Source organism: Herpailurus yagouaroundi, unplaced genomic scaffold (genome assembly GCF_014898765.1).
Source record: "Herpailurus yagouaroundi ecotype Mexico unplaced genomic scaffold, PumYag 250, whole genome shotgun sequence".
NCBI classification, from domain to species: domain Eukaryota; kingdom Metazoa; phylum Chordata; class Mammalia; order Carnivora; family Felidae; genus Herpailurus; species Herpailurus yagouaroundi.
Genome location: NW_024412467.1, coordinates 4,845,931 through 4,860,864, shown reverse-complemented (window position 1 = coordinate 4,860,864; position 14,934 = coordinate 4,845,931). Strand labels below are relative to the sequence as shown.

The 14,934-nt window shown below is 45.7% G+C and overlaps 1 long non-coding RNA gene across 1 annotated transcript in view; it reads right to left on the bottom strand.

Annotated features, from left to right (window-relative positions):
- Positions 1-7,398: 7,398 nt before the first annotated feature.
- The window catches only part of LOC121020638 (uncharacterized), a 9,835-nt gene continuing 2,299 nt past the window's right edge, over positions 7,399-14,934 (bottom strand). The window contains exon 2 of the long non-coding RNA XR_005786242.1: positions 7,399-13,576. This is a non-coding gene — a long non-coding RNA (uncharacterized LOC121020638). The remainder of the gene's footprint in view (positions 13,577-14,934) is intronic.

Below are 14,934 nucleotides of genomic sequence, written 5' to 3'. Positions count from 1 at the left end.
GCCGACTACCTCCAAAATTAGTCTCATCCCCTTCCTTGGCTTACTATGAGAGGTGGCTTAGTATGACGGGGCAAGAGTCCCTGGGGTTATGTCCCAGTTGTGTGACTTAGGCAAACAGCTTTAACTGTCTGACAGTTTCTTCATATGTCAAATAAGGATCTTTAGAATATCTGCTTCATGTGGTGGTTGGGAAGGTAAAATGAGTCCACGCATATAAAGTGCTTAAAGCTGTGCCTGGCAAATAGTAGATGCCTCTTGGATGCACAGCTGCAGTTATAATTTGTGAATAAAACCCAATTTTATATCCTCCACATACTTATGTATTCAGTTGTTTATAAAGGTGTCCACTTTCAGCTTTAAAGACCCATCAGACTCCATGTATCCATGATCAACTGCATAATTATTCTGGTGCTTCCTCCACAGACAGAAATGTGTGAGCACTCCTAGTGTTTCCTGCCTCAGTGCGTAGCTCAACCATCCCTCATTTACACAAGCCAGAATAGGAGATTTCACCCCCCGGGTCTCTCTCGTCTCTCTCGTCTCTCTTGCCAACTTATCACGAAGCCTTGTCAATTTGACCTACCAGATTCCTATTAAAGCTGCCACCCCAGGTGGAGATCCTACCATTTCTCATCTTGACTATTATAGTAAGAGATCTCCGTGTTTTCACTCTGTCTGCTCATCACCTCTGGTAAATTCTCCACCCTGTTGGAAGAATTATGACTTCAGAAGGCCGCCCGGTTGATCTCCCCTGTGTTTCAAGCCTTTACATAGCTTCTCATTACTCTTAGGATAATGACCCAATTCCTTTGCATGGTCGACCAGTCCCTGCCTCTGAGGCCTCGCTAGTCCTTCACCCATGCCTTCTGTTCCCTGTGCTCCTGTCACACCCATCCACTTTCAGCTGCTTCCACACAGTTTACTCTCTCCCGCCAGAAGGTTTTGTGCACGCAGTTTCCCCTGCCAGAAAGCTCTTCCCACTCCTGCCCCGTTTCCTAATACGTTTCTGTGCATCCCTTGAATCTCCACTCAGACGTCACTTCTTCGGGAAGCCTTCTCTGACCTCCTGATCTAATTCAGACTATGTGAGAAGCTCCCATATCTTCGGCTATTCACCTTCAGAGTATGTGCATCAATTTGTCATTAGAGTCGAAAGTTGGGGGTTCCCAAGACCCCCTTTAGGCCCAAGGATTTGTCACGAGGACAGGACTTAAGAAAGCTGTTCTACTAGTGGTTCCGGTTATTACAGTAAAAGGTCACGGCTGAAAATCCACAAAGGGAAAAGGTGGCTAGATGGAATCCAGGAGAGACGGGGCACCAGCTGCCAGTTGCCCCTTCCCAATGGACACACGCGCAACACTTCCTTCCGTCAGCAACACACTGTTCTCTCCGCAACAAAACGCTGTGTTGCCAACAAGGGAAGTTCACTTGAGCCTTGGCGTGCAGGTCTTTTTGTGGGTGGGGGGGGGGGGGGGGTGGTCAGCTGCATAGGCATTCGGAACCTGATCTACTTCATTTGCAGCCCCCGGAGGTCAGATTTATAGTGTGGTCCAGAGCTTCAGGCTTACCAGACCAGGTGATCGCTCACCATAAGTCCTATTGTTAGGACCATAAGTTGTTTAACATAAACAACACCATAAGTTGTTTGGTGTGGCCCGAGGCCTCAGGCGTACCAAGACACTCCCCTGATGTGACGCACCAAGGACTCCGAGGTCATGTCTCAGATGCCAGGCCAAGGACCGCTCCTGAAGATTGGGAAAATGTGCAGGTTTGAGAGCCAGGACTTCTGTGTTACCCTTTCCTGCGCACATTATTTCCCAACAGACTACGTGAGGCCCAAATTGGCAACTGCTTTTTCCCAGCATTGGGCACCCACTTTCCTGACTGATTGCAGGTGCTCTGTATTTATGGAAAGAATGAAACCTACGTCTGTCGTCTTGATTTCCTTCTAGTCTACATGGTGTTCTTTGTCCTTCTGTGCGACAGCTTTCGTGTACTTTTTCTTTATTATGGAGTTTTGTCCTGTGTTTTATGCCTGAAGTTACTTAGTGCTGATGAATGGTATGTAGTAAGTATCTGAGGGGCGCCTGAGTGGCTCATTTTGTTAATTGTCTGACTCTTGATTTTGGTCGAGGTCATGATCTCACAGTTGTCAGATCAAGCCCCGCGTCGGGCTCTGTGCTGGGCAGGGAGCCTGCTTGGGAGTCTCTCTCTCCCCCTGTCCCTCTCTGCTCGTGAGCTGTCTCTCTCTCTCTCAAAGAAAATATGTACTACGTTCTTCTACCTTCCAATTATATTCTGTACCTCCAGTTGTTATACTACCAATATTTTAAGGTTTTTATTTTAGTATTTAAAAATTTTGTGCTTTTTTAATTTTTTAGAGAGACTCCGTGAGAGTGTGGGAGAGGGGCAGGAGAGAGAGAGAGAATCCTAAGCAGGTTCCACACTCAGCACAAAGCCTGATGCAAGGCTTGATCCTACAACCTTGGGATCATGATCTCAGCCAAAATCAAGAGTTGGGCACTCAGTGCACTGAGCTACCCGGGACCCTAAATAGTTCTCAAAATGCAGGTGTTTTTTACAGTTTAAAATTTTTTTTTTCAACGTTTATTTATTTTTGGGACAGAGAGAGACAGAGCATGAACGGGGGAGGGGCAGAGAGAGAGGGAGACACAGAATCGGAAACAGGCTCCAGGCTCCGAGCCATCAGCCCAGAGCCCGACGCGGGGCTCGAACTCCCGGACCGCGAGATCGTGACCTGGCTGAAGTCGGACGCTTAACCGACTGCGCCACCCAGGCGCCCCTACAGTTTTAAATATGTAGGGAGACAAATAGGGTCCGTGTGTTGGATTGTGTGATGCCTACTTGTATCACCAAAGTTATTTCTAAGGGAGAGGGGTGTTGAGTCTGCATCTGTCTGAAGAATTTCAATAACCAAGTCACGTGAACTTTGAAGACACTGACTATGTAATGAATTTTGTTCTGCCTGTATCAGAAATAAAGTGAGAAAGTCCCCTGGAACAAAGGGGTACATCCCTTTTTTTTCTTCCTGCAAATCCCCGGCATCTTAATCTTCAAGGTGCTCATGACCTCCAAATAGTTGCCTCTACCTACCACCTTTCCCTGGCCCGGAGACCAAAAGTGACAGGCCCATCTTTGTCAGTGAACTTCGGTAAATCTCCTTTCAAAACTTGTGTTAAGGTTTATTTATTTTGAGAGGGCGAGAGGGTGAGCAAATGGGGGAGGGGCAGAGAGAGAGGAATGAGGGAAAATCCCAAGCAGGCTCTTTGCTGCCAGCAAGCAGAGCCCGAAGTGGGGCTTGATTTCCTGAAGTGTGAGATCACAACCTGAGCTGAAACTGAGAGATGGACACTTACCTGACTGAGGCACCCCTCAAAATTTCTTGGTTGTGATAGTGTTGCCTTATAACTCTAGCTATAAAATAAGTATCCATGAGTTTATATTAATAGGAAAATGATTGAATAAGTAAGTCACTGGGAGAGAAGAGACTGTTATCCCCTGCAGAAGAATTCTAAACAACTGGTGTTGGGGCGCCTGGGTGGCGCAGTCGGTTAAGCGTCCGACTTCAGCCAGGTCACGATCTCGTGGTCCGTGAGTTCGAGCCCCGCGTCGGGCTCTGGGCTGATGGCTCGGAGCCTGGAGCCTGTTTCCGATTCTGTGTCTCCCTCTCTCTCTCTGCCCCTCCCCCGTTCATGCTCTGTCTCTCTCTGTCCCAAAAATAAATAAATGTTGAAAAAAAAAATTAAAAAAAAAAACAAAAAAAAACACAAACCAACAACTGGTGTTGATATTCTGTCCACAAAAAGGTGGGGTCTAACTCCCTACCTCTTAGTTCAGGATGCACGTAGTGACTTCCTTCCTTCCGGAAAGCACAGTGTGGGCCGCGGGGCCGGGGGGTGGGGTGGAGGAAGAGAAGCTTTATGGTGGAAAAACATGGTGGACACTACCACAGCCCGATGACCAAGCTTCATGTCCGTAGGTCAAGGCATGTTGGTGGCATGCAGCCTTGATGTAATCTGGCGAGGACTGCAGTGACACTTCACCTCTGTGGGTTTCCTCCCCAAAACCCGCAAACCCCAATCAGACTGCAAGGCAAAGAGGCCCAGTCGACCAAAATTGAAGGGAATCTAGGTGATGCCTGAGCAGTACACGAGATCATAAACAACGGGGCCAGTCTGAGAAGCTTGTAACCCAGAGGCATGTAAGGACACATGACAAATGTAATGAAATATCCTGGATGGGATACTGGAACAGAAAAAGGATATTACGTGAAAACTGAGGAAATTCAAATAACATATGACTTCAGTTACTAATACTACATCTGTTGTTCATTTGTGACAAACACAAGATGTTGATAATCGTGGACTCTGTATGACCTTTTGCACTTTTCAAATACATCCAAAACTATCCTAAAATTTAAAAAATTAAAAAATTTTATTCTGTGATAAAGTCTTTTGATTTAATCTCCGTGATATTTTAATGAAATTTGCTTATCAATTTTATTCGTGTTTGATCAAGAATTCCAGTTGACTGGAGTTTATTTTTTCTTATTTAAAAAAAAAAATTTTTAAGTTTTATTTTTAAGAGAGAGACAGAGCATGAGCAGGGGATGGGCAGAGAGAGGGGGAGACACAGAATCCAAAGCAGGCTCCAGGCTCTGAGATGTCAGTACAGAGCCCGACGCGGGGCTCAAACTCACGACCCATGAGATCATGACCGGAGTCAAAGTCGGACAGTTAACCGACTGAGCCACCCAGCCATCCTGAGTTTAGATTTTTTAATGTGACTGTCATAAAGGTGAATTTTCTACAACAGACACAGAAATCATTTCGTCGTCGTTTTGTTTGGGGGAAATAATTATGCCCTTTTGGATTCTGAATCTCCTATGGTTCTTTAAGAAATTGTAAAGGTTGTGAGATGCTATGGGTATACCCATCTTAGAAATAACAGGATAAAACCACTAAATTAACTAAACGAATTGGCATAAAATGGAAAAAAAAGAAACAGCAGCATTTTTGAGAGCATGAGTCCAGACGTGTCTGTAAGACAGGCTTTACAAACTTCGTTTGATGAGTTTTTGTTTTTCTGAGGAGATGATTCTTTTCTGTAATTATCGTTCTGTTTTTCCTGACAGGCTATCTAGTACCCGCTGCCGTAAGCTCCCTGTGAATTGAGTTATTCTCAATCATACTCTGTATTATGAAGGCATTATTTGAGTGGCTGTCCACTGTGATCTGGTTATTTGGAGCTTTACATAAAACAGGTGGTTCTTCCATTGCATCAACGTTTCTTATTACCTAGAATTTGCCATCTTGTTGTCTGTGGCCCGTCAGACCTACCCCCTCGCAGATGTGGCTCTATCCTACAGCTTGTCCTTGTTTATTTCACTTCCCGTATACGTCTTGGTCATTTTTCTCTGATGGTCCAAGTTCCCTGTTTTCAGACTTTATCAGGGCTCATGCTATACGGTCATGGGTTTATTTACGCTGATTAATTCCCAGAGGTCTTTGCAGCGGCTAATTTTGTTTGGCTCCAAAATGACCCAGGCAATTCTGATTGCAACTCTGCTCAGCAGGCACAGGGCTGAAACTCATAACCACAGAGCAAGGAGCAGAGATCCGCGATCCTATGAACCCAGTGCTCTCAAAGGTGTCATTCTCCGGGACGCAGAGACCTGGGGTGTGAGCTGTTGGCTCAGACATCGTTGCCGATTTGTTTTCCTTTAGATGACGCTTTGAGCTTGATCTGTCAGTAGGATGACTAGTCTCGAGTACAAGCTTTAGAGTCCCATAGAGCAAGGTGCAAATCTTACCTCAGTTGTCAGCTATTTCATTTTGAGGAAGTTACTTAATCTCTGTGGGGCTCAGGTTTGTCATCTGTAAAATGAGAATAATAGTAGACTGGTAGAGTTGTAAAAGTCAGGTTACAGTTTTTCTAGAGCTCCTCTGGAGTGCCTGGTTCCATGTGACGAATGCTTAATAGAGGCTCGCTGTCATCAGAATGCTTATTAATTGGGCTGAACTGCCTCACCTTCTCTTTGGCCCTTTCTGGCAGGCTCTGGACTGCTGCCCGCCATGTCTCCGCTCGACGCGCTGGTTTATCCATTCACACGTGTCTGTAGTCCCTGTGTGGTAGGAGTAGGCTTCGCACCTTCTGTGCCCTGCTTTAATTGGTGTTTTTAAGTTTGTTTATTTTGTGTGAGAGAGAGAGTGAGCGTGTGCACAGGGGAGGGGCAGACACAGGGAGAGAGAGAATCTCAAGTCAGCCCCGCACTGCCGGCCCAGAATGCGACGCACGGCCCAATCCCGTGAACTGTGAGATCACGACCTGAGCTAAAACCAAGACTTGGACGCTTGACCGACTGAGCGACCCAGGCGCCCCTTTAATCACTTTAAAAACTCTATAGAATGTCATTGGGATAGTTTTCACCAGCATAAACATGTCATTAGAAGTGTTACATTTTCTTCCTTGCATTTTGACATATGATGATTTCCTAATAACACGAAGTGCTGTGCAGACCCAAGAGTGGGCTCTGCCCTGGTTTTGTATTGGGTATGTTTGGAGTCAAGTAGGAGAGAGAAGGAAGACCTACAGGCAGAGGAATGGACTCTGGGGCCCGACTGCCTGAATGTGTAGCCTACTTTCCCGTCTATTAGCTGTGTGGCCCTGGCCGAGTTACTTAACTTCTCACTTACTGCTGTTTCCTCATCTGTAACATGGAGAGAAGATTAGTGCCTGATTCCTAAGTTTCCTAGTGAGGGTTAAGTGTAGAGTGCTCACGGCACCGCCTGCCATGTATTGAGTAATAATTAAGTGTTCAGTATTATTAGAATTCTTCTTTTCCAAAAGTTCCACAACATTTACTGCGTGAGGTAATCTTACCGATAGATGAGGCCCGTTTCAACCTCAGTAACTTCAAACTAATAAGATTATCTTTTTTTTTTTAACGTTGAAAATTTTTTTTAATGTTTAGTTTTGAGAGCGAAAGAGAGACAGAGCGGGAGCAGGGGAGGGGCAGAGAGAGAGAGGGAGACAGAGAATCCAGAGCGGGCTCCAGGTTCTGAGCTGTCGGCACAAAGCCTGACGTGGGGCTCAAACTCACGGACCGCGAGATCATGACCTGAGCCAAAATCCGGTGCTCAGCTGACTATGAGCCACCCAGATGCCCCAAAATTATCTTTTTAATATACCCATATAACTAAATTTGTCCCCTGAAAGGAGTCCTGAGAATTGCTACACTTGTATCAATTTATAAACGTTGAAAAACTATTTCGTTATTGTCTTCATATTCTGTGAAAATTATGCTTTTGAATATTCTCAATAATAGCAAATCTTTGTTTTTTAGAGCCTCAAAAATGAGAGCCAACTCTGTTAAACTTAAGGCCATCTTTCTATATATTTATATAATTTCATATACTTGCATAATTATGTAAATTTGGTAACTTGATAATCTTCATAAAATATATACACACAATATCCACCTACATATAAAACGTGGGGGTACTGGAGAGGGAGAGTATTGGGAACCAGTGTTTAATGTAAACGGAATCATTTTCACGGAAAAGTGAAACATCGAGCTTCGGTTCGCTTAAAGAAAACCCCACAGAACGTCTCTCACATTTCAAGAGTATTTTTTAAAAGCATAATTGAAGTTTTTCCCTTAGGGGATAGAGTCTACATAAACCTCGCATTCAGGCAAACGGAGGAACAAACCAGCATCTCGTCTTTCTGGTCCCGGTGCTCTTTTCTCCCCGTCGGTGTTTTTACTTTTGTGCAGACCCCGTGAGGCTGTGTCGCTGACCTGCAGAAAAGGCCATCACGCGCAGGGAAGCGCGCTCTGGCGAGGCGCTCGGTCTAACTGAACGTCTGGGGCGGATTCCTGCTTCCTCTGTCGCTTGAGAGCTTCATGACTGTCGCGGCCAGCGAGACACCTGTGTGCATTTGGCATCCTCAGCGTGGCCATTTTCTGACTTTAAAGCGTCCTCTAGAAGGGCTGCTTCACTGCTGGGATGGAGATGTGGTCACCTGTGACCTAGGTCATTTCGTCGTAGAGTCGCTGTTGGTGACGGTAAGCTGACGTGTTTACAACTTGTGTTCAGATCCGATGCTGTTAGGCACTTAATTTCCTAACAGTTTGCCACCTAGGGATATTTTGCAAGCAGATAATATCAAAGGGCGTCGGTCCCCGCCCCCAGCGCTGCCTGGGTCTGGACGACAGGTGCGTGGCACAGCCCGGACTTCTCATTCCGGCTCCCCGGTGTGCTGCGTGACCCTCGCCTCGTAAGGCCGGGGTCCAGAGAACTCTGCTGACTCCCTGACGGTGACCTGGGGCCGGGGGCAGTGAAGAGGCAGGCACAGAGAAAGGCTGGGTCCACCGTGGGCTCCACTTTTGAGAAAATCAAGCCCACCTCTCTCATTTTTTAGTTTTAGTTCTTTGATCTAAGAGAAAAATTGCATAGTCTAATCACCTACGTAGCAAAAAGGTCAGCTATTCTGACGTTAACGTTAGGAGGGTTGGATGCGTCTTAGAACCTTGCGGTGGAGTTCCTTCTACCCTGCGTGAGCTCTCCAGGTGATGAGCGGGTCTTCTCTTGTCACCGTTTGCCATCCATCTCTCTCCTAACTAAGGATGTGGACTGTGTTCCCATTGTGACAGCTGCTGATTGACATCGAGCAACAGTGTTGTCGTGGCTTCTAGTTAAAAAAATGAGAAAGAAAGTGGATCTTTTCAACCTAAAGGTTCTCTCTGTAGAGTTAATTAAAGACATTTTACGAAGACATTTGGATTATGGAAAAGTGATGATATCACATTATGACATTTATTTCGTTCCCTACCCTAAGAATCTCCGTAATTGGCTCACCTATTGAAAACCATTATTTTTATCAGAGGCTAAAAAAATGAGGGCCCCCATTCTGGCTTCCCTCACGTAACTAATTGGCATATCTTCTAAAAACAACTGTGAACAGAGGACCTTTTAGATGCGTCCGTGCGCCGTTCACATGTTTTGAAACCATTAAACGTGAAAGTCTATGGGCAACGTTATCCAAGGGTCAGCATTTTATTTATGCCAATGTATTCACATATTTTAGACATTTAATTAAAATTCCACACGACCATTAGCTGTTGTGATGCTGGGCAGCTCAGGGTGCATATTGTCGGGGTTCGTCCTTTGCATCGGAAGAAACCGGGATTGGAAAACCGCTGACTGCTCACCTGTGGTCATACAGCAAAGAGATCCCTGACTACAACATGGACACCACAGTCCAGAGCTTTTGACAGCCGGTGCGGTGTTCTTCCTGCCAGGCCGAGCTGTTCCATACCACGGAGGCAGTTCCCTCAATGCGGCGCTGTTGTGATAGAGGAAAGACAGGTGTACCCACCGCCTTCTCGGAATTGATGCCTTCCCTGGGGGTTCTGTCTTCCCCTGGAAGAGGTCTCTATATTTATACATACATTCCTGTGTCCTTCAGGGCTGGTTTGCTACTCCACCTTAGCTTTGTACGTTTGTTTGTTTGTTTTAATACTATAGATTCTTATATGTACTCACCCCAAACAACATAAAAGGTCAAATAATTCACAAAGTCTGCATCCGGCGATGGCAACATTGTGATTTACGTGGAACCCATATGCACGAAGGCACAGGGGAGCCCAGAGAGTCACCAGTTTGATGTGTCCGCCAGGAAAGCGAAGGCAGGTTATGCTCTGCTGGATCTGTTCTTCAAGAATAAGGGAGGTGACGGTATCGTTTACGTTGTGTGTCCACATCCTGGGATTCGGTGTTCTGCTCCACGTGTGCATCATTCCCAGAGCTGCCAAGAAACTGAATTCATAGGCTGGGAAGGGGATTTTGAATCGAGTAGTAGTCACAGAGCAGTGGTTAAAGAAACCGTATATATTCTTTGTAGAAAAGGAGAGTCTGAGCGGGCGATGATAGATTGCCTCTAATATTTGCAGGACCATCACGTGGAAAACTTTTGAGACTCGAGCCCTCCAACTTCTCATTCGAGGGCCAGGAAACAGGAGCTACAGCCAGGGTTCCCCTAACATGGAATCAGACCTTTTGGCTCAGGGCTTTTAAATAATCAGGCTGTTGCAGTCAGGAGATGGGATGGTCTGCCTCCCTCCCAGGGCACTGCATTTTTCAGTCCCTGGAGGTGCCCGTGGGAGCCAGGATGGTTACGTGGAGGAGATATTTTTAAAGGGCAACATTCACAATTCAGAGCTGCAGTTGGACCCGATGACCTTTAAGGTGCTTTCCAGCACCTGGGGTTTTATGATTCTGTTTCTATTATGCCCCGATGCTGGGTATGTGTCACATTGTCTGAACCAAACACTGAGAATGGACAGGAGCGCGGTTTGGAATGTTGCTGGTGCTTTACATCTATTTTGTGTTTCAATTTCTGGAAGCGGTCTTTGTCTTTGAGGCAGTTTGGTCCCTGACCTTCTGTAACATTTGGAGCCCGGCCACACTGTCTTTGTTTACTGTAAAGAGCATGGAAAGACCGACTTCCTGACAGTGCTCTGCAGAGTCTAAGGTCAAACCACTCACAGGTGAACAAACAGTCCCTTCCACCTTAAAATTGCCACTTGGCCCCTGTAAAATGGGGCAGGGTAATGACACCGGGTAACAGAAGGAGGGGAAATCCGTGGTCTGCCAGCAGCCAGCAATTAGTCACTTTGTCATTCTGCTTTGTGAAGAGCTCATCTTAATTCAGTATCCATTTGGGGGAAGTTCGAAAACATGGCATGCAATTTTCCGCCCTCTAGCACACTACTAAGTAAGCCTGCAAGATCCTTCCTTTCTCTACATTATCATGACTGCATCATTTATATGTCCCAGGATTGCAAAGCTAAAGCCTAATGTTCTTATTCACTTATGGGACTTATGAGTAACACTAATTGAATATTCATATCGTCCAAGCTATTTCTTTTCCTTTCTTTCTTTTTTGTTATGCTGAGACCTCAAAGTGGCCTGGTGGGGTTGATTACCGCTCAAGAAGGCAACTCTATAATCATGATAATAATAATTATTATTTATGTTATTTATTTTTTTACTAACCTCTGCTATTGTTTACTGTCATCCAAAGCAATAGGTCCCCTTTGTCAAGGGATGGGAAGTGTCTTCCAGGGTAAAGTTACTGGTAAGCTCTTTCCGCACCTAGACTTCATTCATTTTACACCACTCCTGTTCTTTACACGCCATCTTACATTAGTATTAGTAGGTGCACATAACACATGTGTGACTGTCACTGAATAACACAGTGACCTTCTCACATATTCCCCGTTTACTCAAAATCACTTATTTGCAAGATCCAAGGTGTTTTTTTTTTAACATTTAAAGATTAATTATTAGAAGTGATCTGAAGCAATACAAATAAAAACATGTCCCGCATAAATTCGCCATTTTTTAAAAATATTTTTCCTTCAAGAATGCAGCAATAAATTTGACGTTGGATGTAATTTATTTTTCTTTTCTTTTCTTCTCTTTTTTTTCCTTTCTTTTTTTTTTTTTTTTTTTTTTTGTCTCTAGTGTAAGCAGGCTCTTGAAATGCCCTAGTTCTATCTAACATTGCTCTTGAACTCCACTTAGAGATGATATACTAGCCTTTTACTAAAATATATCTAGGTATTAAAAGCCCAATTCTTTACTGCTGATGAGAAAGATTATTAACACTTTTTTTTCCCCAGCTATAATATGAGGCAATAACACCCTTTTTTACTTGCAGAGCCAGAGGCAGTATGTCATATTAACCTCCATTAACTGCCTACGAAATGAGGTACGTTCGTTAATTTAGTATTCTGGTTAGCTAAGATTGTGTGAGAAGGCTGATCAACTTCCCTTTGTTTTTTCCCTTCGCTACATAAAAAAAAAAATAAATAAGAGAATGGTAAAATATGTTCACACACGTATTTTCTTGCCTTGGTGCGTGTGGCATCTGTATCACAGGCTAGCCGTGGATGACATCGGTGTGTGGCTGGTGGGCAAAGATGGGGGTGGCCGGAGAGGCCGGAGGGAGCACCGCCTCATCTAAGGGGGCCCAAAAAGTAGATCTGAGGCGTGTGGTGGGGGAACATGCCCTCGAAAATCTGGGCCAATGGGGGTAGGAGAAAATAAAGTCCACTTCTCTGTATGGAATCTCATGATGGACCTTGCCCCTTGCATGTCCTATGAAACACGGAGTTCTCTGTAGTTTTTCCCCATACGGAGCACCGCTTCTGATTTTCCCATTTCTACCTCTGTGACTTTCATTTGCTCATTCATCATTTTGTAAAAATGCATCCAGCGTTGTGCTCGCTACTGGGGAAACAGATTAATGACACGGCTCCTGCACACAGGGACCTGCTTCTTTCTCTGTCCAGGCTTAAAAACACGTGCAGTCAGCGTGGCCACCATCGTTCTCTGCGAGCACTTCGGCAACGTCATTTCTTTCTCCGTAAAGCCTCCAGAATCCATCTCGATTTTTCTTTGGCCGCTGTCAGAGTTGGGGCACTGTCCCCAGATAGTGATTCTATTGCGGGAAACTCTTTATTATTCTCTTTCTACCCAAGCTCCCCCGTCCCCTTTCCGTCTCACCTGTGGCTATACCCGGCCCCGTGTCCTACGACTGGGTTGTTCTCTTGGCTTGTTCTCAGGACAGTCCCACTGCTACGAAAACTAACAGCCTCCTTGCACCGAATCGATCCTTTCGGGCACCCTGCGCCTTGGCTGTGTCTTCTCACCGGGCTGGTTTCCCTCCCACCGTTCATCCAGTGCCGAGTCCGGCAAGGGGGCGAAGACGGTGTGCTCAGGGCCCAGACCAGCCACTCCCTCCCTGTGCGGTCCTGGACGACTTCCTTCCTTTCTCTTTGGTGTTTCTGTTCTAGATCACTGAAAAGAGCAACACATCCCTCCTAGGACCGTTAAGATGAAGTGGGTTCACGTATGTAAAACGTGTGGAGGAGACGCGCTTGCGTGTTCAGTCTTGCAGTGTCTGTCTGGACCCACGCCTCAACCACACCCCTCCAGACATCTCACGGCTCACGGCACATCTCGGGGTTCTCTGCGGTCCCTTCCCAGCATCTGGGTAGAAGTCATCTTTCCCTTCTCTGGCCCTACTTACCTCATGCTCATTTAGTGGGCAGATTTACACTATTTTTATTATTTTTTTAAAGAAACTAAAATTTGAACAGGTAGCTAGCAGTTCAAGATAGTGCATGGTTAGGACCCATGGAATATATACCACAGATTCCATAGATGATACGTTCTCTGAGGGCAAGGGGAGTGCCTCATGGGGCTTTGGCTTCCTTTCCAGTGCCTTTTGCCTCGTTATTAACAGCGGTAGACCCAAATTAGTACATTTTCCCTGATTCAATGGGTGACGTGTTTGGATGCTCAGGAACAGAGTAGTCTATACAAAACAGATAATGTATAGTCGGGTAACAAGGTGTCTTCACTCGTAGCAGAGGAAGGTGGTGATACAAAGGGGCCATGCACAGACCATGTGCGGAAGGGTTCTGGATGTCACCGATATGGTGGCTGAGTAGGATCCGTTGGGTGACAGGCCGCCAAACGTTCTGGAATGCAAAAAGAGACCAGACAGAAGCTTGTTGAATGTGAGGGCATGAGTGCCTGAGCTTACACTCTGGAAATGGGGAATGGAGAGGAAATCTTAAATTCAGGGGGAGTCTGTAAGGAAAGAATCCACAGGACTTGGGAGTTCTTAGAGAATGATGATGAGGGACGAGTGCAAAAGTGCCCCTGTCTGTCTTCCTGGTAACTTTGGAATATTTGTAGTTACTAGACGTTGAGCCCGTGATGGCAGGGACCATGCCCCTATGGCTCACCCCTGGCCTCTCGGTGTTTGGAACGGTCCCTGACACCCTCACACAATTGGAGCCTGGGAAGGGCAGCTTGAACGGTCTCTTTCCTTGATATCTGCACTATCGACTAAGTCCTGTTGTAGACACTCTTGCCACTCATTGGAGGATTCTGTGGTGCTAGTTAGCCGGCGTGATCAGTTTTTCTAAACAGACCTACTTCTCCACATCATCGGCACGATGTCCCAAATAGGCAACTTTTTTCATAAGTGAGGGAATCTGCAAGACCCTGAGGCCATCTCCTTCCTCCATGCCATATTGTAACTATTAAAACATACCTGGCAGTGCAGCCCTTCTCTAGAAAGCAATTGTTTGCTCTCGCCCTGCTGAGAAGTAGCAATATCCGTGTGGCTTAAGGGCTCTAGCTGTAGCCATGAACAGCGTTAGAAAAATATCACCACCATTTGCCAGCATGAGATGCCAAACTGCAAGTAAGAGGCATGTCAATTCAATGAAGCAGAAACATTTCCCTTGTTTTTAATGATTACTTGTGGGAGAGCTTGATGGTTACGTGTCTGTGTGCCTTTAAAGAAGAAATTGCATTTTTTTGGGGGGGGGAATGATGGAAACCGTCTCGCCTCTTCTCCCTACAAAGGGACAGGCTTTTCCCACATGGGTGAATATTGCCCGCGCCACTCGCCGAAGAAAAGCAGCGGTCTTGGCAAGCATCTTATTAGTCTAAAAATAAATTATTCAGAATGCAGGTTCAGATACAGATTGCAGGGAGAGATAATAGAATTGGTTTCCCAAGCCTGATCATGCTATGAAGATATGGTGTGTGCTTTTCAGGAATCCACTTAAGTGGAATCAGCTTTGACTAATACAAACTCGAAATAATATTGCTGCCATCCAGCTAGTGTCTGTGGTACAGCATCCTGCAAATGTCTTCAAGCATCCCTGGCCTCTGTGGTCTGTGCAAGCGTGCGTGTATGAAGTACACATGCATTCACGAGCGTTTCTTCCGAGATGCCTTCTTCTCATTGTTCTTGTGAGGAGACTTCCCCGCGGCAGCGCGAGAGGGGCATGTCTCACTCGAGATTTGTCTCCCTCCTACT